General features: G+C 35.6%; 1 protein-coding gene across 1 annotated transcript in view; it reads right to left on the reverse strand.

Moving 5' to 3' along the window:
• The window catches only part of LOC150104708 (fat-like cadherin-related tumor suppressor homolog), a 281,975-nt gene that overhangs the window by 248,814 nt on the left and 8,387 nt on the right, over positions 1–24,774 (reverse strand). The window lies entirely within an intron of this gene.

Here is a 24,774-nt window from a genome sequence, read left to right on the forward strand (position 1 = left end):
CTATGGAAGAAAGTAAGCAGCCAACATTTTTGTGTACATATTGTTATAAACACAACGCTTTACAACCATTAGCACCACGGAGCAATACAAATTGCAAAAGAATTTCACAACAGTTATTTCATATTCATGTGAACGTTGAGTGCACGTAATGTTGGGAATATTCCCTTGGTGACGCATTAGTGACACTACTGTCTGCTTCCAGGGGTGTCTTCTATACCAGTTTCCATAAAGAAAGAAAGACAGAAGGGGAAAAAAATGCAGATTATAACGAGGCTAATCGGTGTCTATGTACTCAGTTGGGCAACGCCTGACAACTCTGGTGGTTGCAGGGCAAGCACGCAAAGGATTAAAAACTCCCTGGCAACGGCAGGCACGTGCGAAGTCATTTCCTAGACAACCATCTATTCTGCCATTGCTATGACCCGTACCAAAAGTCGCGTAGAAGATGTATGGTCACGTCTGTAAACATATGCCGTGTTTGAGTTCACAGAGGTATTGTCTTTACCCATCCCAATCCGGCTGAAGAAAATCACTCGATACGTGCTTGCAAGATAGATTGGCGAAGACGGGGGTGAAGGACTTATTATGGTGCAACAAATAGGTAGTAATAGGTATTCGTTAACTGATGCTAGTACTAACCATTAGGTACGAAAATGTGTGCTAAAATAAATCCTCTGCTCAAAGTATCATTAGTGATGATTCTGTATATTGAAGTTGGAAGAGCTACTGTTAATTCATAATTAAAACTTTCATCGAGAGGAAACGAAGATAAAAATCAATATTGCGAATGAGCATGCTTGTTTTATAACCAAAAAAGAAAGAGGGAAAATGAGGAGATATAAATCCAGAGAACTTCGTTTAAAACTTCAACGACAATGTCAAAAGACAGGTCTCCTGACAATAACACTTCCACTAGGCACTGTCGCTTTCTCCCAACTTCGTTAAACAGCAGCCAGAAATCTTCATTCTCTGCAAGCAGCAGCGACGCCTACATAACGCCGAGGTAAATAAGGAGACGATTGATAGCCGGCCGGAGAACGTGTAAGTCGTAATCACTTCCAGGTCGTCAGAACGCCCGTCATTGCCGTTGCATATCTCTCTTCCCGGGCGAGATTTAGATCCAGGTGAACAGCATTGTCAGAAAAGTAGCCGGGTGGCTCTAACATGCTCTTTTTTATGCAAATCAGGAAGGGGAAAGGGGGGGGGAAGATTAAAGAAGACGGTGACAGTAAGAAATAGTGCGGGAGATCAGGTAATTGAGAAGGAAGATCGGAGGCTGCGGCCTCCTTCTGGTGACAACTCCACTTATCTAGCTTTTAACGGGACAGCGAGTAAGACCGTAGAAGTTATCAAGAAATGAAATGACGTAGACCAGATCGATATCCGGAATACAAATAACAGAACGGCCCCAATTGGGGGGGGGGGGGGGGGGGGAGAATACCTCGAGAAAGTCTGCAGCGGAACACAAGAGGCACCATATGGATCTGTCCCTTAATGTGTTTCCAGTTTTAATTGTCTGCAGATAAAGTGGGCTCGTTTAGGTGCAAGGACTGAGAAGAATGCATTAGCTGTATCAGAAAAGGGAACATTTCTGGCTGCTAATACGCACGATGCGAGCAATTTAAAAAGTGGAACAAAGGCTCTTTAATAAATCTAAAACTTCACTCTCTTTCAGAATTTCAATTTAAATGGAAAACTTGTGTAACGAGATTCCATGTAAAACTGGAGTTGTGTGGCCATTAAAATGCACGGTTAAAGCCGTCTTCCTAATATAAATTTATTGTTACTATAATAGCAGGAAGAAAATAAATTAGTTTAATTTACTAAGGTGAATACCATGTGCATTGCTCACCGCCCTGCTTTAACAGGTAAGAAATCAGTTCATTACCTTTTCACGCTTTAAATCCTGCTTCTGTCTTGTTGCTCATACACTGGCATCATCCTAAAAATGAAACGCGATTAACACAGGGCAAAAAACAGTGAAAAAAAGATTTTCTAATCAACCACTAAATACAGCCAAGGCCTTTCGTAGCCATCCGACTCGAAATGCACACCATTCCGCACGACTGAGCATCCGGTTATCCTGATGACACTGACAAACTTGACCACTTTTTCCAGATAACTTATAGTACTCTTAAATCCTGTTTAAATGAACGTCAGTGAAGAAAAGAAAAAGGATCTCTTTTCTCTTCAACGTCAGGATTACTTTCTTACTCAAATAGAAAGCATACACCGGAACATTACGTCTCTGTGATTTTAATTTAAGAACTTTTTCCCCCTTTTATATATTGCTTCCAAGTTGGTAATGTGGCAGACTTGGCAAACGGAAGGCTTGAGGATCAAATCACTTCGATAAATACTAGTACTTTTATGTAAGACTTTACAAGGATTTTCAAGAATGACTACCGAGTTAGTCGGTCATTGGCGGCAGCAGTAAAGTTTTCAGTTGAGGAACCATAGTCATTCATCCAGCTAAATGTGAGCTACTCTTTAGAACATATGCGACTCACACAGATAAATCACTGTACAAGTCACCTTTTAGCAAATCTGTCAGTATTGCATATCATTGTGTTATGTGCATTTATTTATTTTTAAATAATTTTTGCAATCGTTAACAATAACGAGAACTACTGGAAATTTAAACAAATGGTATGCAGGACCCAAATACTTCATATTTGGCTGTGGATGTCTGCTCTGTATGAAAGAACTGAATTAATACAAAACAAACTAACACGAAGAGGAGAATATTATATTTCGCGCTTAAGTTTGCCCACACGCTTTTATTACTTTTTATTTATTATTATTATCGTTTACTTATTTTTATTTATTTATTTTGCAGGAAGGAAAAACAGATTTCCGAGAGGTGAAAAAGATATAAACGTGGCTTATATAGAGAAAAAAAAAAAAAAACGTAAGCTGTACTCACATTAACAACAACAACACAAAAAAATCATTATTTAATTCGAAATATCTACAATGGCAGATATTTTGAAATTCAAGGTTCTATGCACATTTGAAATTTTTGTCTCGCCCTATTCCGCAGATTTCTAAGTATGAATACATTAAAGGAGAAACTGAAGTTGAGAAGTAGTTATTAAAAGTTCTTTAATAACCATAAACTTCCAACATTACCCAGCTGTCACCAAGAATCTTAGGAATTACTGTATAGGAAAATCGAAATAACGTTCCTCAAATTCTGAGAAACTGTACAGAAATTTTAACTGTAGCATGTCAAATTCACTCACACCAGTATGATGGATTCGAATTCTGCACGGGTGTCTCTGTGTTACGAGAGTTAGTTACCTTCTTTGGGCATGCACACACACATAGATTTCCTTGTTTCGGGGGTTTCTCCGCTCAATAATTCATGGAAGTGATGTCTTTCGGAAGTAGCAACAGTTTTCGCTATACTCGATAAATACGAACGGGACATATCAAAATATGTGCGCATTTAGCGTAAAGAACCTAAACGTGATTTTTAAAGTATTGGCATATAATGCATATGAACTAACAGAACACAATGTTCAGTGTAAATCTTACCCATGAAAAGATGATAACTATAGCACTTTATTACCGTGCTTAGTATAAGAGGTGATTAATCCAGCTGTCCCGAACTAGAGACCAAACATCAAAAATCAGGCACTTTAAGCTTGTAATGAGCAGAGTGGTGGTCACTCAATGAGAAATGATTTTCGTTGATAATTTTTAAAGACTAAAACCAGCCAAGGTACAGTAGGATCAGAAACTACAGCGTTCTGAATGGACAGCGGAAACATTATCCAGTAGGTCAAGCAATACAACAGACTGGTCTGGCTACACAACTTCCTGCTCATCATCAAAATGTGAATACCCAAGCAGATGATAACAGATGATACAATACTAAATAAGCAGTCGTTAAATTCAAGGAGGTAACCGTTGTTGGAACTCGAATAGGAAGTACATCTTAAATGAAAACAATGCAGATAGCAGGTATTCCCGTAGACACAGTATCTACGAAGTATTGACGTCAACTACCAACAGAAAAGAGAATTAACGAAACAAACAAACTACAAGTTTGTTTGCTTCAGAATGTACCAGAATATCTTCAACAGCAGCGTCTATCATCAATCTTTAGGGTGACGGAGTAAGTAATCTTTCCTGAAGACACTCAATACATTTAAAATGTGATAAATCGTACACATTTCCACTTTTAAGAAATTGCGATTAAGGATTTTTTCCCCGATTTATTTATCAAAAGACAGTTACTATAAGAAACTTGCTTTTTCTGTCTTTCACATTTATTAGGTTTTGGCAGCTAATCCACACAAGTATTTGAGAGATGCACGGTCATTTTATAAAGGTATAAGAAGAAGATGAAGCTATGCAACTACATCAGCCTAGTCTTCACTTGTGACTGAGCAGAAGCAGAATGTAATGTATCATACTACAAACGATCGTTGTCTGAGAAGCTCAAAATATTCTTTTGGTCCTGGACGAGATTCTAACGCAGGTCTTCCGAAACAAACAAACAAACAAAAAAAAGCATGGGCCAAAGGACACAAAAATATCACGATATCTCTGGGAAGTCGGAATATTCTCAATGATGCTCTTTGTACTCTAGTGATGCCGTGGATGTTAACAATGGAGGACTGAGAAATCTTAAATCCTGCGCTCTGAATCATAACCCAATCACAGTAGTGTAGCTTTACAATCACCAATGGGTGGAAGCGTTATAAAAATAGCGAAAGGTTGCCGCAATTCAAAATAGTGTTGTACATATTTTCTTACATTGCTATGATTGTCTCAGGATAGCATCAAAGTACATAAGACGGTCATGCGAGTGTATTATGCCTATTGATTTCACTTCAGTTTATTTAACGGAAGGAAAAACCTTTTCCCCCTCCATATGAGATTGGGTAACTAGAATCTCAAATGGACATGGATATGCACTCATTCTATTGGTGAACAAGTTTGATTTAGCTGACAGCATTACTTTTTGTGAAGTTTCTCACAGGACTGTTTTTCAGGTGCTGTCTACATATGCCAGCAACACTAGCTGCTGGAATATGTAGCCAGCAGGTAGTGTTGCAAGAACTTTACTGACATCCATGGCTCTCCCACTCAACAAATTTCAATCACATAACGCATTTATGAAACAATGTGGGAGGTGTTTGCTATGATGGTGAATCATCCAATATTCCTGTTGACTTAATTAAATTAAAATGTCCAGAAATTACGTTGCTGTTTGATGCTTGATCAAAGTGTAAGCAAACAAAGATTGCGCGTGAAGTTTCTTCACGACAACGCTACTTGTATTGTACAGTCTAATAATTTCATATTACTGTTGACTTAATGATATGCCATATATATCGTCATGATTGCCTGAAGAAACCCAGTAGCTTAAATTGACATGACATTTTTTCTCTACCTACTTGTAATTACTTAAAAATATGGGATCCGTTATCCCCGTCAACACGCCTCAATAAACCATGTCATGCTAGAAGAAAGCACGCCTTGAGAAGTAACCTGATTCAACGGTTATGCACAAAAATACTTCCAGAGTTATGTGAGAAACAATATGTGGCAAATATTTGCTCAAGATTATATGGGCATTGAAGTAGAACTTGCTAACCTCTGTTGTTAAGTATATATATTTTTTCTTTTAATGAAATAAGAAAAATGTAACTATTAGCATTGAATGTGGGAATGTTGTGCAGAGGTCCAGTTCTTACTGGTCTCATGAGGTGAAAAAGTTGCCGGTTTTGGAACATACGTCGCACAATGCACACAGTGGAGTTGTATTTTAGTAACGAAGAGACGAAAGATGTGGATGACAGCTGTTATGCATCTCTATGCTCCAGAAGCCAACCATTGTCTATAAGTGTCTTACGGTCATCAGGACATTATCTACAACAGAAAGAGGTAGTACTGCTCGGATGATTATACAAAAAGCAGCAAAGTATGTAAACATATCCGATTTGGTAAGAAGACAATATTACATACACATAAGATGAATAGACTGGTTTTTAGAAAGAATTAGTACATATAGTAAGTTGGGTATTTTGGTTAATAATGAATTAACGAATGGTTTGCGAGTCTCTGGGGGGAAATTATGAGGAGAAAATGAGAGCAGCTAACTCACTCTTGAGAATCGACGATATCCAAAAATATTCACTAAAGTACATAGACAAAATGTATCATGATTACGATAATTCCGTTGGATAGCTGCAATTAGTTGTATTTAACTAATATGAGACGGAGAGGAGACTAATTGAAATTTATGTTAGTTCAGAAATAGAGAATAAGTGTTGACATGGCTGACATAATAAATGCAGTCTTTGATTAACAGTATGTGGCATGTATGTTTGTAATTATTTAAGTGCTAGATGATTGTTATCGCCTGGTATATGATAACTCAGCTCTCTTTACTGGAGGTCTGAAGTGGCTGATAAAAGAAACAAAGTTGGGCCTACAGAAAGGTTTCTGGATTATCTGGCACTTAACCTACAACGATACCAATGCCCATTTTAGGGTTTTAACATTTCGTCTGCCTTGTTTTTTTTTTTTTTTTTTTTTTTTTTTTTGATTGCCTGAAACTTGACTAGAGAAAAAATAAAAACAATGAAATAGAATAAGAATTAATGTTTTATTTTTACTGTTTGTGTCCAGAATATGGAAATTGTCCGATGACTGAAGAAAAATGAATTTAGCTCGCTTTAAGAAAGAAGTAGAATATTAATGTAAATTATTATATGTAATTAGTAAAGTTGTAACCACTTAAGAAAACTAAATATGAGGAGGGGTCAGGTCAAGTCACGAATGAGAATACACATGCAATGTATACAAGAAGGAGAGGGAAGGATGATGTCTTAGGTATTATATTTAATTAATTAGTAGAATAGCCTCTTGGAAAATAATTTTAAGCTCTCAGTCTCAAACTGTTGTTGTGGAATTAATTTTCCTCTTGAGTGTCCAGCGTGCTTCTCACAAACAAAATAAACTGACATTTTCATTGTAGTGTTAAAGGCAAGTCAGTCAGTAGAGGTAATGCGAAATCACAGTCGTTGTCATTACCGATGAACTTATGTCTCCTGACCGAAATAATAATAATATAATGATATGGAGATGAATTTATGTAGCACGACTTATAGGATCTATAGCAATGCATGTGCTTTTACATCGGTAAAAAAAAAAAAAATAAATAATAATAAATAAATAACAATACATTTTTCTACTGCTTGAAAGTCCATTGTTACTGAGGGCGTGTAGTGACGGAAATTCTCATTTCTTTGTTTCGTGAATTTAAGATAACGACACCAGTTCTTTTATTAGATAGCACTAGTTATGGATGACCGTATACTGGAATATATTCGATTCGACTGCTCAACTCAGTTTCACACTAAAGCAGATATCAGAAGAGAACAGAATGTCAAAAAACACTTTACTAAAAATCTGATTTCTTGTACAGAGCGTGGCAGAATTAAAGGCTTACTGTGAACCATAAACAAAGTGACTGCTCGAAAGCAAACTAGTGACGAAGAACCACTTAGCTATGATTGCTTTGCGACTAAATACCTCACGCTGTCATTATTCATATGAGGGACAAACAATAAAAAAGCATATTTATTCATTAAAAAACCTAAGAAACTTTCCAATAAAACTGTTCTCTCTATCTCTCTCACATGCACATAATGATTAAGAAATAATATATTCTTAAAATATTTCGTGGTAATATTCAACAACATTGCTCACAGACCGTCAGTCATACACTCCGCTATCTTTAAGCATCCAACCTCATTAGTTTAGCTTTTCAAGTTGGGAGAATGTTTTTTTTTTTTTTTTTTAAGTTGTTCAGTTTCTGCCGTTGTTATCTCTGGCCACATACTCATTGATTTCTAGGGTAACGCTAGTACCGCTGGGATTATATATCTCTTTCTTCCATCTCGACTTGCAAGTCGCACATCTTATCTTGCGCCTTTCAAGTAATCCTACCACAATCTAGTTTCTTTTCATAAGATAAGTTTTTTTTTTTCTTTCTGCTTGTTTACTAAGGGAAACAGCACAGTGATTGTTTTCCGCTGCCTTTTATATAACAGTTTTTATAAAGAGTCTAACTTCGGAATATCAATGTACACCGGTAATGGAGAAGATCGATCAATGAAACAGTATATTGAAATTTCAAAGATCTAAAATAGTAAGATATATAGTATGTTAGGTCGATGTAATTTTTAAGGTAATAGAATTAAATATGGCTAAACTATTTCCTGAAAAATACGACGACATAACAACAGTCAGCTTGTGAACGAAAGATAGAGATTGAGTATAAACATGAAATATTTCGATGGCTAATTTATCATACAAATTGAAACACTAACGCAACGAAGTTTTGTTTCCAGTTTCAAAGAAACAGTAAAATATATATATATATATATATATATATATATATATATATGTGTGTGAATTTATTGTTTCGTGAAGATACCAAGCAATTTTAAACCTGGTTTTACTTCATTTTTCCCAAGTAAGCAAACAGACAAAAATGTCAAGTTTGGCCTGCAAGTGATGCAAGACTAGCTGATCCTACAGGTAGTGCAAGACCAAGGCAACTCGTGGTAGAGGTGGAACAAGCTCCGATCACTAATCTTAATATTTACCCTTAATGCCAAAACACATCTCCAAGAAGGGGATGTATGATGTTTTGTATTAAAGGCAAGAGGCCACTACCCAGACCGGTTTCGACCTTTTTTTGAGGTCTCATCAGTGGGAGCTAGGCTAGAAATACCAAGATTTAGTAATACAGAGCTTGTAAGTATTTTATTTTACCAAAACAAGTTGCCATAAGGTGTTTTAACCTCATTAAATAAAAATCTCAGGAGGAGATATAGATGTAGAAAGTATTTTTACCTTGGGTATAATTATGTTAAAGATACCAAGCAATTTTAAACCTGGTTTTACTCCATTTTTCCCAAGTAAGCAAACAGACAAAAATGTCAAGTTTGCGCCTGCAAGTGATGAAAGACTAGCTGATCTTACAGGTAGTGCAAGACCAAGGCAACTCGTGGTAGAGCTCTGTATTACTAAATCTTGGTATTTCTAGCCTAGCTCCCACTGATGAGACCTCAAAAAAGGTCAAAACCGGTCTGGGTAGTGGCCCCTTGCCTTTAATACAAAACATCATACATCCCCTTCTTGAAGATGTGTTTTGGCATTAAGGGTAAATATTAAGATTAGTGATCGGAGCTTGTTCCACCTCTACCACGAGTTGCCTTGGTCTTGCACTACCTGTAGGATCAGCTAGTCTTGCATCACTTGCAGGCGCAAACTTGACATTTTTGTCTGTTTGCTTCCTTGGGAAAAATGGAGTAAAACCAGGTTTAAAATTGCTTGGTATCTTTAACATAATTATACCCAAGGTAAAATAAAATACTTTCTACACACACACACATATATATATATATATATATATATATATATATATATATATATATATATATATATATATATATATATATACAGGGTGTTCGGGATAAATTTGACAGTTTCGTAAGGAAAAAGAAAATCTTCTTTGTATCTATTAAATTTAATGAATTGACAAAAAAACATTACAGGCAGAGTTAATTACAATACTATCAACAAGATTTACTCAAAATAACCACCATTAGCATCGATCACAGCTTCAATTCTGCTTCGGAACCTCGAACAAGCTGATGCTACAGTCTCCCTGGGAAGGGCCGCAAAAACTGTTTTAATTTTATCCATTAACTGGGCTTTTGTATTACTGGAAGTGCGATTGGTGTCTTTTTCAACTGCGCCCCATACAAAATAATCCATGGGGTTAAGGTCTGGGGAGTTTGGAGGCCAAACATTTGGACTGGTGAAGTCGTAGAAATTTTCAGACAACCATTTTTGACTTTTCCCAGAGGTGTGGCAAGGGGCCGAATCCTGCTGCCATACATACGGCCTACCATTGGCTACCCTTGTTATCCAGGGCTTGACTACAGTTAGCAACTCCACGAACAAAGCCCGAATTCCAATGCCAGGGTTCTTCAACACCTGTTCCTGCAGATTTGCGAGGAATTCTGCTGTACGAACGCAATCAGATCGTCTGCTAGGGATCTTTCTTCTTGCTACATCCTTGTAGTCACCATTGCAAGTCTCTAGTTCATGCCTGATTGTTTTTACTGTATTCAGGGAGCATTGGGCAGCAGTCGTAATATCCTTATTTTGATGGCGGCACGAATCATCATGATACAAGTTATTCTCTTCCATGATTCAGGTGGGTTCCAGCTATCCATCCTTTCTGACATCTTGTATATGAATGAAGAAGGGTCCAAACTTTTAAATGAAGAGAAGTGTGTGTTAATACATGTAACTTACGGAAAAATATAATTAATTATAAATATGTCAAATTTATCCCGAACACCCTGTATATATATACATAATGACGTATTCCAGTTCTCAAAACTTCGTTACACGTTGTAATTTTTAATGAAGATAACTATTTTGGAAATCGTATAACTAACATTTTCGCTTACCAGTTCCATAGCACTAGGTTCATTAATATTAATATTTATGAACGTAACAATCAGAACAGAAGAAACATATATAAGTTAAAATAAAACATGCTTAATTCATTTCCTGCTAGTCTGGCTACACCTGAAATCTAACAAGCTCCTCTTAAAAAACGAAATAAAATAAAAAAATAAAAAATAGAAAAGTGAATAAGCTGAATTTGAGTATAATTTTTTTTTAAAATTTTTTTATTATCCTATGGTATTATTACACCAGAACATAGAGGTCAAGTTCATGTATTTGATACAGCATCTTTTCTGGGTTGTTATAGAGTTCACATTTAGAAATATTCATACAGTTTAGCAAATACATTGGTGATGCTTCCTCGATGTCACAGATTTTGCAGGCGGGGAAGACTTTTATGCCATTGCTAAACTTGATTGGTCTTGTGTGGCCGGTCTTGAGGCGAGAGATCATGGTAGTGGCACTGTGATTAAACTTGGAGTTGATGGTAGCTCCTGGATTTTCTGCTGAGTATCAGTGGTGAGTCATGTCCTGAAGAATTGTTCTTTTTATGTTTTCTTTTTGGGTGGTTTTTAAAATGATCGAAATCTGTGGTATCACTTAATGTTGTGGCCATTTTTGCTACTTCATATGCAGTTTCGTTTCCCTTTAATCCCACATGAGATGGGATCCATTGGAAGATTATTTCGGAATCCTTATGTAGTTTGTTTATGTTTTTTGCTATGTCTTTAAGTATTTCTTAATGAATAGTGTAGCAGTTTTTAATAGCTTGAAGGGCTGCTAAAGAATCTGTGAAAAATATAAACTCCTTGGGGTTTTTTGTTTGTCCAAATATTGCAGTGCTGTGTGAATGGCTATTAATTCTGCATGGTATGAGTTGCATCCAATACTGTTAATTGTTTTTAGTTCTATATTATGACAGCCATAGATGAGTACGCCACTTCCAGAATTGCCATTTGGATTTTTGGAGCCATCTGTGTAGATCTTTATTGAGTCAGGTCCATATTCCATTATTTTTGAAAGGGCTAATAACCTCAAGATTTCAGGTTTTTCTAGGCTTTTTTTCTCATGTTTCCCTATTTCAGAGTTGATAACTATATTTTTCCTGTCTTGATTTGGAGAAAATGCTGGGTAGTCGGCTATTCTATTTGGACAATCCAAGGGAATTTTATTTTCTATGATTTCATGCATTGTTGATTTTTTTCTTTATTCTGTTTGTTGGTTTCCAGTTTTTGAAACGTTCACTTGTTCTATGATGTGCAAGGTTGGCTCTTTTTTCTACAAATTTGGTAAGATTTTCTTGCCACCTAATTTTTAAAGGAACAAGGTTGGATTCGAATTCTGCTATTTTCCAGGAGTTGTATTCCTTAGTCCACATGTGATTTAGCTGCATTTTTCTGAATTTTTATAAGCTTGTTTAAACTGGTTTGTGATGTTTGCATCCAGATAGGCGAATCATATTCCATTATAGGACGGATAATAGAGGTATATGTGACTTTTAAGGTTTTAGCATCGGCTCCCCACTCTTTACCCGAGATACTTTTCATGATATTTAGTCTTCTTTTTGCTCTGACTGCAACATTGTTGATATGTTTATTGAAGCTTAGCGATGGATCCACAGTAACGTCAAAGTATTTGGGGTTTTCATTAAATGTAATTAGTTGATTGTTTAGCTTAATATTTGGTCTCCACTTTCTGAGGTGGTTATTAATGGTAAATACACGGATTTCTGACTTAGTATGGTTAATTTTGATTTTTTGGTTTTCACAGTATGTAGTTAAACTTTCAATGGCTTTGTTCAAGTGACCTTCTGCTGTTTCTAAGTTGTTATGAGTTGAGAATAAGACGAAAACATCAGCAAACATAGCTATCTTTGTTTCTTTATTTATATTTTTATCTAAGTCATTTAAGTATATGGAAAAAAGGAGTGGGCTCAAAATGCTATCTTGAGGGAGTCCCTGTCTTATTTTCACTTTCTTAGAAAAGGTATTATTTTTTTTTTAACTCGAATTGTTCTATTTCTTATTTGAGTATAATAATCCGGCTAAATGGCCCAGTCTATAATGTCTGAAATATTTATATTATCTTCATTAATTTCTAACCACAAGAGAATCTAGTCAGGATCATCAAAGGCCCCTTAAATGGGCTACTTGTTAGTAAAAACAGCTGGTTTATGGCTCATATAATGTGCCTACAGTGCGACAACCGCATTGTGACTTAGTTCAAAGTAACCAGTTAGTGCAGAATTCCGTCTGCTACAATGCTACAACCGACTCGTGTCATTTATTTTCTAATGTATGTTATTTTATTATTATTATTTTATTTTTTCAGCCGACCGAAGTAGGTCATGTAAGCAACATTTTTTTTTCGTGGTTCGTATCCCTTTAATTACAATAAGTCTGCCAAGAACCACTGAACTATATGCGCTCCTAGCTCGCCTTTAGATATTTAGTTTTATTTTTTCTAGTTACTATTTCCTTTCGTGAAGCAGTTTCAACAATAAGCAGCATCATTAATGCAATATAAATATCCAACATCTTCATCAGCACACATCTTTTTCAATCCATTACATAACTGCAGTTCCCATTCGATAATTACATTAACACAGGGCTCCCAGTCCACAATCTTCTTCCGAAGCTTGTCCATAATGAGCCCGATACCTGAAACCCTCTGGCGCACTTGATGATGTAAGGATTAATTTACCGAAACATAACGACGATAAAAGGTAATTAGGTTTCCGGCGTGTGGAATTTATTGTAGTTATACAACATTTCTTAGTTTTATCGTGCCCTTTTGAAATGATTATCTCAAATCACTAACAGGTGTAACACATCCGTGGGCTTAATGGGATAAACAGAAAATAAACTTCATCCAGACGTCTCACGCTGGTTGCTGCACGCATTCTGTGCATGATTAAGCACTTTCTAGCCTAAAGTTTTCAGAAATTAAATCATTTCAGTCGAACTGATTTTAATGCGAAGGAAATCAATTAATGTGATTGATAACATAACACGAAGAACTCTCTTCCAGTGGAGAATGAGAAAAAACCACGCACATTTGTAAACAACCTCTTAAGAATTCATAGCACTTTGATATATCGCAAAACTTTAAGGCGTTTTCAGTAAAGTTAATGCTGAAATATTCCAATAAACCGGTGATATCTTTATGCGGTACGAAACTGGCAAAGAAGTCTAAGTTTTACCCTCCCCCCCCCCTCACCTTAAGATTTATGATCGAAAGGTTTCAACGACCGAATATTAATGTGTACAGTCAACCAAACGCCGTAGGAAAAATTTTACGAGCCACGTCACTGGAGCCGAACGAATTACTAAGTTATAGTCGGTTTCAACACAAATACACGCATGAAAAATGAAAAACGGGCAACAACTAGGGGAGGTGAAAAACAGGCGAAATTTAAATGAGAAAAGAGTATATATCACGAAAAAAATATATGTACTAAAAACCCATGGAAAGAAACATATTCAGAAGAATGTAAACAATACCCAGTGGAAATCTTGGGAAATATAAGGTTGCAGCCACTAGAATCCCGGAAAAATCTTATTCAAGAGTCATAAATTCCGAGAATATTCCAGATGAAATCTATAAATTATGATACCACCGTAATTTCAATAGGAAATCTTAAAATAATGCGAATCTTCATCAAAAGTGAATGTTTCGAAATATGGTATCAAAAATAAGTACTACCCAGTGCTAAAAAAAAAAGTAAAACGCCATGAGTTAGATTCCATAAATTACATTTATTATTTGCTGTTGTAAATTACATTTACGACAGCAAACAGTAGAATATAATAGCAAATTTAATCTTTCGACAAGAGTGATGAGATGAACAAACTTAGTGAAGTAAGAAAGCAAATACCTGGAAACATATCCATTTAGGATGAATTAAGCGTTAATGACAAAGATGGAAGCAATAGGTCCCTTGGTTCTTAAACATGGCTGAAAGTAGTTTAGTAGAGTTAACGTTTTCATGTTTCTTAATAATGAAAGCTTTCTAGCAATATTTGTGCAACATAAGATAATTTGATCACCTGCTTTTTAGCCTGAACCTGTAAATATGTGCGCATTTTACATCTGGGCATGTCAAAGGTGGCAAATAAGGAATTATTAAAATCCAAGAACGATCTAGAAAATCAGTCGATTTGTTTGTTTATAATTTACAGAAAAGTACCTGGGAATATTGTTTAACAGAACGATATATTTGATAGATAATGTACTTCATTGAGTCATTATTTCACATTTCTTTTCACGTAAATAGCCTTGATGCTCTCCGTTCACTGACTTCTTATCTGTAACTGGCGTCATTAAATGCCATCGGAAAATCCATAACTAAAATCTTCTTCGCATGAATACTCAGCGAAAGGTAAGAGATGACTGTTAACTCATTCTAATGCGAATTTCACATGCCAAGGTTAAAGTAGCTAGCCGATCCCGCTTACTAGACTGGGAGTAACAACCAGTCGACCCAAGCTCAAAGCGTCTTCATAGACATATCTTGATCTTTGTCAATGCTCTTCAAACATTAACAAGGATCAAACACTGTTTTTCCGACTGCACTACGAAGGCATTTTGGTAACTTATGCATGCTTTAAAAGTCTGTGAAGAAAATACAAAAGGTCTGCCGGAAAAAAAAAGTACCAGTGCATGTTCTCAAAGTTATCAAATGACCTTAGTTGCATGGCATATACATTTCCACCAATCTCTCCTCAACCCAGTCATCAAGGATATTCAAATCTTAGATCATGGCACTTGACATGTAAAGATTATTGATAATTTTTTCTATGGGGGCATACAAGACCAACAGATTTAAGAACGTTTTAAGCTGTTTGTTTTGCGCCTTATCAGAATTAATAATCAACAGTACAATTTTCATTAATTAAAATAACTTTAATATTTCACGATAGATGGAGTTGTGAATTAAGCATAATAACGAACTGTTTGCAGATTTTTACATTAAAGAACTACAAAGATACTTTTCTATAGAAAATAACGAAAAATGCTAGAAATCTAGAATATGTTTCTCTCCTACTAGAAAATAGTTTACATACTCTACAGTCATACGGAGTTACTTTTTTCTTGTGCTAAATCGAGAGCAAAGGAAAGAAAAATAACTAGCTGGCCGTCACCAAAGAAAGAACTAGCACTGCGAATAGATTTTACTCTTAAAGATACTCTTAAAGCCTACGGAACATCTTCATATCAGGTTTGCTCATGCTATGCCTTTAAAATTTAAATAAGATGTGTAGTGTCCAGCCACATCTCCTCGAGATGCTTTAATGGCTTCATGGATTAAAGAAAAAAAGTCGTAAATAATTTTTCTTCTACGATATATTTCACAACAATTGTAAAAAAAAAAGGAGTAAAAACAAAACTACTTTGTCCTCTAGAAACTTGGGTGTACATTGTTGCTTGAAATTATTCTTAACCAGAGCTACTCAAAATTGGACAGAAGTTTCTATCTTCCGGGTACCGAAAATAGAAAACAAAATTATACAAGACATTTCGCAAATTCCTGCTGTGACAGGCGATCGAGAAAAGTGAGTGGTTACAAGAAACATATTTAATTTAAACTTTTAAATTTTTTTTTTTTTTTAAATTCAGAGTAAATCATTATACGATATTTTAGTTTTATACGATAATAATTAGAGCTATGCCAGCCTGGTTGGTCGAGTGGTTAGTGTATCCGCTCTACAGCCAAGTGGCTGAAGGTTCGAATCCCGCCTAGGCATGGATGTTTGTGAGTGTATTTCTAGGGTTCAACTTACTGTCCTTGTGTTTCTTTATACCTACCTCTATGCTTTGTAACAATCTTCCTCAATGTTTACTCCGAAATTTTATTTATAATATTTATTCCGTTATTTTAAAACACTATAAACTACAAAACTCTATACTTGCATCCGACATGCGCAAAGCCGACGGTACTGCTTACATAGTTCTCTCGTTATACATTATTTGCCAATGTCGTGTTTCTGTGAGTGCTTCTTTGTAAAGCGTATAACTTCTTATTTATCATTTTCGTTCCAGAATGCTATAACGTCAATTTAATCTTAACAAGTTACACATACCAGTGGAAACCGGTCTGCTTTAATCCTTACTAAACTGTATACAACGAGCAACATCAGCTCGACTCGGTTTCCATTCCTTTTATAATTAGTTATCCAGTTTACGTAACCTAATTCGGTGCATCAACGCAACAATGCACCGCTCACGAGCCTTCGTCAGCAACGATTGGATTCTGAAATCGTATTGTGAACAAGTTCGCGAGCTGAGGTGGCATTAAAGAAACTTCTCCGAAAAGTAGATACAGCACATACAAAAATAAGAAACAGCAGCCATTGCGGAGAATAATACCGTACTTGAAGGAGAATGAGAGTCTTACTGTTAAGAACTCTTACAGGAATGTACTTGTTAAGACGCACACAATAAGTCTGTTCCCCTCAAGGTCTCCGTGTACAATAAACAGAAGACAACCGTTCCAGCTACAATTAAAAGCGCTATTCAGCTGAAGACTACATAGTGAGGTCGGCGCCACCAACTCATACAACAGAGAGTGCCTAGATTACTAAAGAAGTCTATGTAAGTCCACTAAAGTGGTCTGCCTACTGAGAAAAGCATCGACGGAGAAACACGAGAGAATACAAGGATGTCAAAAGGTTAAAAGACCTGGAAAAGAACAAACTGTGTGTTTCATATATTTTCTTTTATTATTTTATTTAAATAAAATGAGCTCAACTCGAATAATTTTGGATGCACGATAGCACAACAAACTCTCCTACTAATGATCCAGTATGTAAATGAAGTTGAATGGAGCCAGTCATACGGTGATAGTTTTACAGAAATATAAACGATTTCTCAGATTTCGCGATACCCTTCCTCGAAAATGTTTACGCCTGGTTACGGGGAGTTTATTCAAGTAAACATCAAAAAATAGAATGGCTAAAAGTAGGATGGTTCTTTAATGAATTATGACTTTTTAACATTCTTAATCAGCAGCAAAATTGAGATTTCTTTTGATTACACTGAGTGAAGTCTACAGATGCATTTGTACTCATACTGTTATTATTGCTCTCGTCTTAGGATGCAATTCTACACACAGTGTACACTTAATATTCTTTGCCTAAGCTAAGAAAACTGCAAGCTTCATAATTTTGTTTGAAACGTTAAAGCAGTTTCCTGTTTTGTAATTTTAAATTCGGAGTAATGTAACACATCATTAAAATATATTTATTGTTATCTTAAATTACCTCGACAGCACTACTGGTTAGAAAATTCTATCAGTTTTAAAAACTTCTTTATTATCACTTCTACATTAGGAGCGCCTTCTCTGATTCTATTATATCTTTTCCCCACGACACATTTTTTCTATTATTTTATGGCAATGATAGGATATGAACCTATTGCATATTAGTACCATGGGGGGGAACAAAAGATAAGCAGGGATTTCTGCTGAGGAAACTCAACCAAAACTGCTACTTCAGTCCTCTAATAAGCAAGATAATAGTCTATTGGAAGATACAAATCATCTTCCACATAGAAGTCACTGCTCTGCTTACTGGAGGCCCGACCTGAAAAAGTACCATGTCTGGTCGAAAGGAATGCGATTACCTAATTTAAAGCCAACCATACACAATATTTTACTACACATTACATTTCATGAGTGGGATTGTCATAAGAAACGGAAAAATAGCCATCAAAAACTTTTAATTTTATATACTTAGTACATTTTTACATTTCTTCTTAATAATAAATTTAAGACTATAATTTTTTAATTGTTCTGTTTTTTAAATGAAAGCGAAATTATCGAAACACCTTACTTTTTTATTTCTATTACGATATTCGATGTTTATACTAACAAAAAATTACCTTTTTTTTATTATTCTCTCATTAGAATAACCAAAAAGTAGGAGAAGTTTACAAAATGCGGAACAATAAAAATACCAGAAAACTCAGATAAATGTGTGGAGCTGTATAGCTCGCGGAGATGAAATATCTCGGGTTCTCTATAAATTCAGAAAACCTCATGGGAAAAACGAGTGAGCCGGTTCTAACTACTGTTTTCCAGTCTGGACGGAATGGACTTGAGCTGGGGTAATTGTTTCGCCGCATCCCAAAGCTAAAGGTAAAGAAGGTTCTCTTCCGGTAGGATTTTTTCTAGTCTGGTTATAGATGGAACAAGGATCTTAGGTTTTTATTGATTTTTTACCTTTATTTCTTTTATCTACCAATGCGTGTCTTATCCACTTTTATGAACACAAAAAAAGAACATCGATCTTAACAATAATCGATTTCGGCCTTTAAAAACAAGAATAAATAGAAAGAAATGTATTAATTCATTTTTCACATATTGTTTAAAACAGTTACAATAAGCTTCAAAACTAAGACAAGAAACATAACTGAGAAATAAATGACACAGAAGAAAATATAATAAAAGTATAAAATTAATAAATTTCTCGAAATATTATCGATATAAAAAACAAACTGTTTAGAATAAATAAATATGATAATTATTATCGACTTTCCACAGAGTCTTAAGTTCAAATATAATGGCGATGGAATGGATTACAAGAATTATCCAAATTCGTATTTGCATTTGGATAGTAAGAACAACTCAAGATTGGTTTTATGTTTGGGAAGGGGCGGGGGAATCCTCAACCATCTCGTTTAGATCAGCGCTTCCCAAACTGTGGGCGGCGACCCCGTTGGGGGCCGTTAGGCTTGTTGAGGGGGGGGGCGTGAAATAATGAAAACAAATTTAAAATGTTTTAAGACAAAGTGTGCCATGCCAAATGTGTATGTAAGATGCTAAAAATGTAATATTTGCATTTGATTTTTGCAATATTCGCTGTGTATGTTTTGTATTGCATATACATGCAATAAATATTATAATAATATATGTCTGCATTAAGATTTTTTTTTTCGATGGTGGCTGTGAAATATTTTAATTTTTCCAAAGGGGCCGTTACATCCATAAGTTTGGGAAGCACTGGTTTAGATGACCTGATCTTATAAAAGTTTATCTTATACTGCTACGGTTATGCTTTTGATTAAGGATTTCCCTATCTGGCAACTGTACCGAACTGCTAGTTCTCATCGGAGATTAGGTAGAAACTCAGATCATTAAGTCAACCGATGATTGAAAGTCAGCCGAATTGGCTAGGCCTTTCACATATTTGTATAACTTCAGTCTCAGCTCAGGAATGGAAGGAATGTATGATAGTTCCATTGTGCAAAGGCAGTGCAAAAACTGATGTGTCTAACTACCGGCCTATCAGTATCTCTGGTGTGGTAATGAAGATATTAGAGAAGTTGGTAAGAACGCGCATGCAGAAATGGACAGACAAACAAGCTATACTCTGCAAGGAACAGCATGGATTTACTAAAGGAAGGTCATGTTTCAGCAATTTGCTCATATTTTATAACAATGTTAGGAGTCAAGTTGAATAAAGGGAATGGATACACTCTGATAATGTTAGATTTTGCTAAAGGATTCGATAGGCTGTTGATCACATGAAAGGCTGTTCCATAAACTGGAACATGGGATTGGAATATAAACTCTTGTTTTGAATCTGTGGATGGTTGACAGACAGATATCAAAAAAGTGGTGTATGGTGGGTGTGAATCTGCCAGATTTAAGGTAACCAGTGGTGTACCTCAGGGTTCAGTCCTTCAGCCATTATTATTTAATCTATACAATAATGACATCAGGAAGGATCTAACATCAGACGTGCAATTGTTTACCGATGATGCGAAATAGGCAAGGCAATCAGGGATGCTACTAACGTACAGCGATTACAAAATTATTTGAACGGGCTAGAAATTTGGGCAAACGAAAATGGCTATCAGTTTAATATTAATAAGTATAAAGTTATGCACTTTGGCGTGATAAGATTTCCAGAGGCATATTATATTAGCGGGGTTATGCCACAAGAAACTGACGAGGCCAGGGATCTTGGGGTAATGATGGATAGGAATTTGAAGTTCAAAGATCACATAGCAAAAGTTGTAAATACAATTCAGAGGATAATTACGCTGTTGATACCGAGCCTTGACATGTAAGGATAAGGAAATAATTTTATAATTATAATTAAAAGGTCTTGATAAGATAGCACCTGGATTATCGTACTCAAATTTGGTCTCCCGGAATCCAAGGTGATAAAGAAGCTATGGAAAGGCGGAAAGATGGTTACAAAGATTATATACGGATTATGGGATTTAGATTATGAGATCAGATTGCGAATATGTGGATTATGGGATTTAAATTATGAGATCAGATTGCGAATATGTGGATTATGGGATTTAAATTATGAGATCAGATTGCGAATATGTGGATTATGGGATTTAAATTATGAGATCAGATTGCGAATATGTGGATTAAAGTCTTTGATTAACAGGAGAAATAGTGGTGATATGATAGTCTATGAACTATTGAATGGGTGTTATAGGATATCATCTGATGAAAGTTTTCGTTATATGGAAGGTGGGGGAGAGAACACGGGGGCATCCCTGGAAGTTAAATTTATTTGCAGCCAAGAAAGGGGGTAAGCGCTAGGATTTTCTCTAACAGAGCAGTGAGTGAGTGAGTGAGTGGAATAATTGTTTTAAGGGGTAGTGAGTGCATCTAGTATGAATGAATTTAACGGAAGGTGTGACAGCTGGTTTAGGTGATGTATAGCCTCCCTCAATCAGTCCTTGAATCCCTGGAGGTCTCAGATAATAATAATAATAATAATTTACAAAACTAAATTTAACTTGATATCTGGGTTTCTGCAATATCAAGACAACTTAAGCCAAAGATTATTTTTGGATTCTCCATCACTTTTTAAACTTTTAAAGACAAACTAATTCTACTTATATAAATAAATTAACCAATAGTGAATATTAATTTTAACTTGTCTACAGTATTTGCTGCTCTAAGCTGAGCCGTTTTTGGCTGTTTCCCGCAATGGTTAATATTCTAATTTTAATAAATACCCTGCAGATAATTTCTGCCTTACCCTGGTATGATAAAATAATTCTGGCAGAATGAACACACAGAGGGAGACATAGTTTTCCATTCACAATTGCAAGGAAGGAACAGAAAAGCTAAACTAACATAAAAGATAAATAATTCTATGAAGGATACCGGATATGAAATTTAGGAGATACTTAAAACAGAATAAACAATAAAATTACCATAACAAATGTACGCAAATACAAATAGTACGTATTCACAGAGAATATTTAAAGAAGCCGTAAAATACAAATAAAAGAAAATGAGAACAGGAAAGAATAAAGCATACAGAAAGAAATGGAAACAGTCTGTTTAGATTCAATACAAAAATTTCCACTATTTCTTCCTGTTTTATTTATAGTGCATAAATTTATACGCTTGTAAATTGAAAACAAGATATAATGTATAATGATAAAAGTATATAAAAATGGTATAATGATATGAATAGACAAATACTGAGGGCATTGGCTTGCTAAACAAGAATAGGGTTCAAATTTAGTTTCGGTCCTAAAGTGTGTCCCAAAATTCACGCAAGATTTAAATTTAGCGCCATTTGTGCGGTAAAGTGTTGCCAACGAGAAAAAAAAGACAGCGTGACAGCTGACAGTTCAGAGTTATTAAAAATGGAGCGCTACACGAAAGAACAACGCATTTTCATTGTTGAGCAATATTTTAAAAATAATGAAGGTTTGGCAGCTACAGTTCGCAATTTTCGTACAAAATATGATCGGAATAGTGATTTAACTTCATCAACTGTGAAAAGATTAATTAAAAAATTCAAGGAAACTGGATAAATTAGTGATCTTATACACTCTGGCCGACCTTCAACAAGTCGTTCAACAGAAAACATCAAAGCAGTTCGTGAGAGTGTTGCTGAGAGTCCAGGAACATCAATTCGGCACCGTGGTCTTGAATTGGGCATTTCGAGAAGCTCTCTACAGCGTATTCTCACGAAAGATTTGCATCTTTATGCTTACAAAGTTCAATTGACTCAAGAACTGAAGCCTACTGACCACACACACAGCGAAGAAAGTTCGTTGAATGGATTATGGAACAAGAACAAGTGGATGCTTATTTTTCGAACAAAATCATCTTCAGCGATGAGGCTCATTTTCATCTTGATGGCTTCGTTAATCAACAAAATTGTCGCATTTGGGGTTCAGAAAATCCACGAGTGATTGTTGAGAAACAAATGCATCCACAACGTGTCACTGTTTGGTGCGGATTTTGGGCTGGAGGCATCATCCGTCCATTCTTCTTCGAAAATGCGGCTGGTAAGGCAATAACAGTTAATGGTGCTTGCTATCGCGACATGATAATCCAGTTTTTTGTGCCTAAATTGCAAGATATGGATGTGGACGACATGTGGTTTCAACAAGACGGTGCCAAATGCCATACAGCCCGAGAAACAATTCAATTACTGCATGAGTCATTTCCTGGTCGTATAATTTCCCGTTTTGGTTATCAGAATTGGCCGCCCAGATCATGTGACTTAACGCGCCATTGGACTTTTTTTTTCTTTGGGGTTTTTTGAAGTCTAAGGTTTATGCCAACAAGCCCACGACCACCCACGTCTTGAAGGAGGAAATTGAGCGCTGTATCAACGAAATTAAGCCACATTTATGCAAAACGGTCATGGAAAATTTCGACAAAAGAGTGCGTATATGCCAGCAAAGCCGTGGAGGCCATTTACCCGATATGCTATTCCATGCATAACCCTATACTGTATACTTTATGAATCAATACGAAATTACAATTTTTAATTAAAAACCTGTATTTTCTATCAAAATTACTTCGTGCGTGAATTTTGGGACACCCTGTATTTATAACCCAAAATATTTTCTTTTATTATTTCTTGTATGATGGCATTCTACAGCATCGCAAGGAGGGGAAAAATTCCATCAATATTTTAAGATCATCATGATCAAAATTTTGTGCACAAATAAAATATACTTTCATTCATTATTAAATCAAAGACTGATCCGAAATGTAACTCTGTACAGATCTTATCATTTAAGCGGGATACCTATTCTGTAATTAATAAGAGAGAGAGAGAGAGAGAGAGAGAGAGAGAGAGAGAGAGAGAGAGAGAGAGAGAGAGAGAGAGAGAGAGAGAGAGAGATAACAGGATTTTCTACTTTCGAAAAATCAGTAGAAACACAGAAGAAGCAAAGATTCCACTTTAAGGTGAGGCAAAAAATAACTTATGAAACCATGCTTAGAGCATTAAAATTCGAGTGATGTCTTTTTTTTTTTTTTTGAAAACAAGGTGCAGTCCTATTGAAAGAAACATCAGGACGCTAATACGTGTGTAGCGCAAAAATAAGCACAAAGACGCTCCCTCTTTTCATAAATAATTGGTGGGTGCGTTCTAGAAGGCTGCAACCTAAATGAAAGTAAAGTTCTCAGACGTAGTGCTTATAACATTCAAAATCATATTATTTATTTTCCAAAATAAGGGTAACTGATTTAAATATTTTAATTTATTTACATAATAAAATCAATAAGGAAGAAAGAAATGGAGACACTATGTGGGATAAAAGAATGGGCTACTGTACATTACTAAAGATAACCACTTTCTTAAATTCAGCATCGGTTAAGGCTTTGAGAATTTTAAGTTTTAGCTTCCATTGTATAAAAGATCTGCCTTCATAGATCTGTTATATGATTTAAATCGTTAACACCTGAAACGATACTCGATTTGTTTATATTTAAATTTTAACTGGACATTCAGGGTTTTATGTAGAAATCTTGGATTTCTTCGTCTGAGGAAAGACGCAAATAAACTGAGACCCAACACACCATCCCCCCATACCCCCCCCCCCCACAGTCTTGTCAAAACAGGTGTATTGTAGATGTTTAGTACCAACACACGTGAAATCTTGAACAAGAGCATAAACGAAAGGCAAAAATTCAGTTCTTTAGGTAATTTCTTTTAATTTATACATTATCAACATTAATACTTGACACGTGTACGCCATCACTTTTTTTTTTGTTTGTGCAAATATCAGTTTGAGCGAGTTACACACGCGCAAAATATCATTTTGCGCGTGTGTAGCTCGCCTAATTAAAAATGCACCTTAATATATATAAAATCGTGAGATTTCCAATAATTAAAAAATTTTTCTGACAATGTTTGAATCTACTCTATGGGCTCAAACTCAACACTACACGATCATGAACTTATCAAAGGAAGATGTGTTACGTCGCACTACGTTTATACTTATTACAGAAAAAAAAAAAGCTGTTGA

This window comes from Typopeltis vanoorti, chromosome 7, assembly GCF_054136105.1.
Source record: "Typopeltis vanoorti isolate ZY-2024b chromosome 7, IOZ_Tvanoo_1.0, whole genome shotgun sequence".
NCBI classification, from domain to species: Eukaryota; Metazoa; Arthropoda; class Arachnida; order Uropygi; family Thelyphonidae; genus Typopeltis; species Typopeltis vanoorti.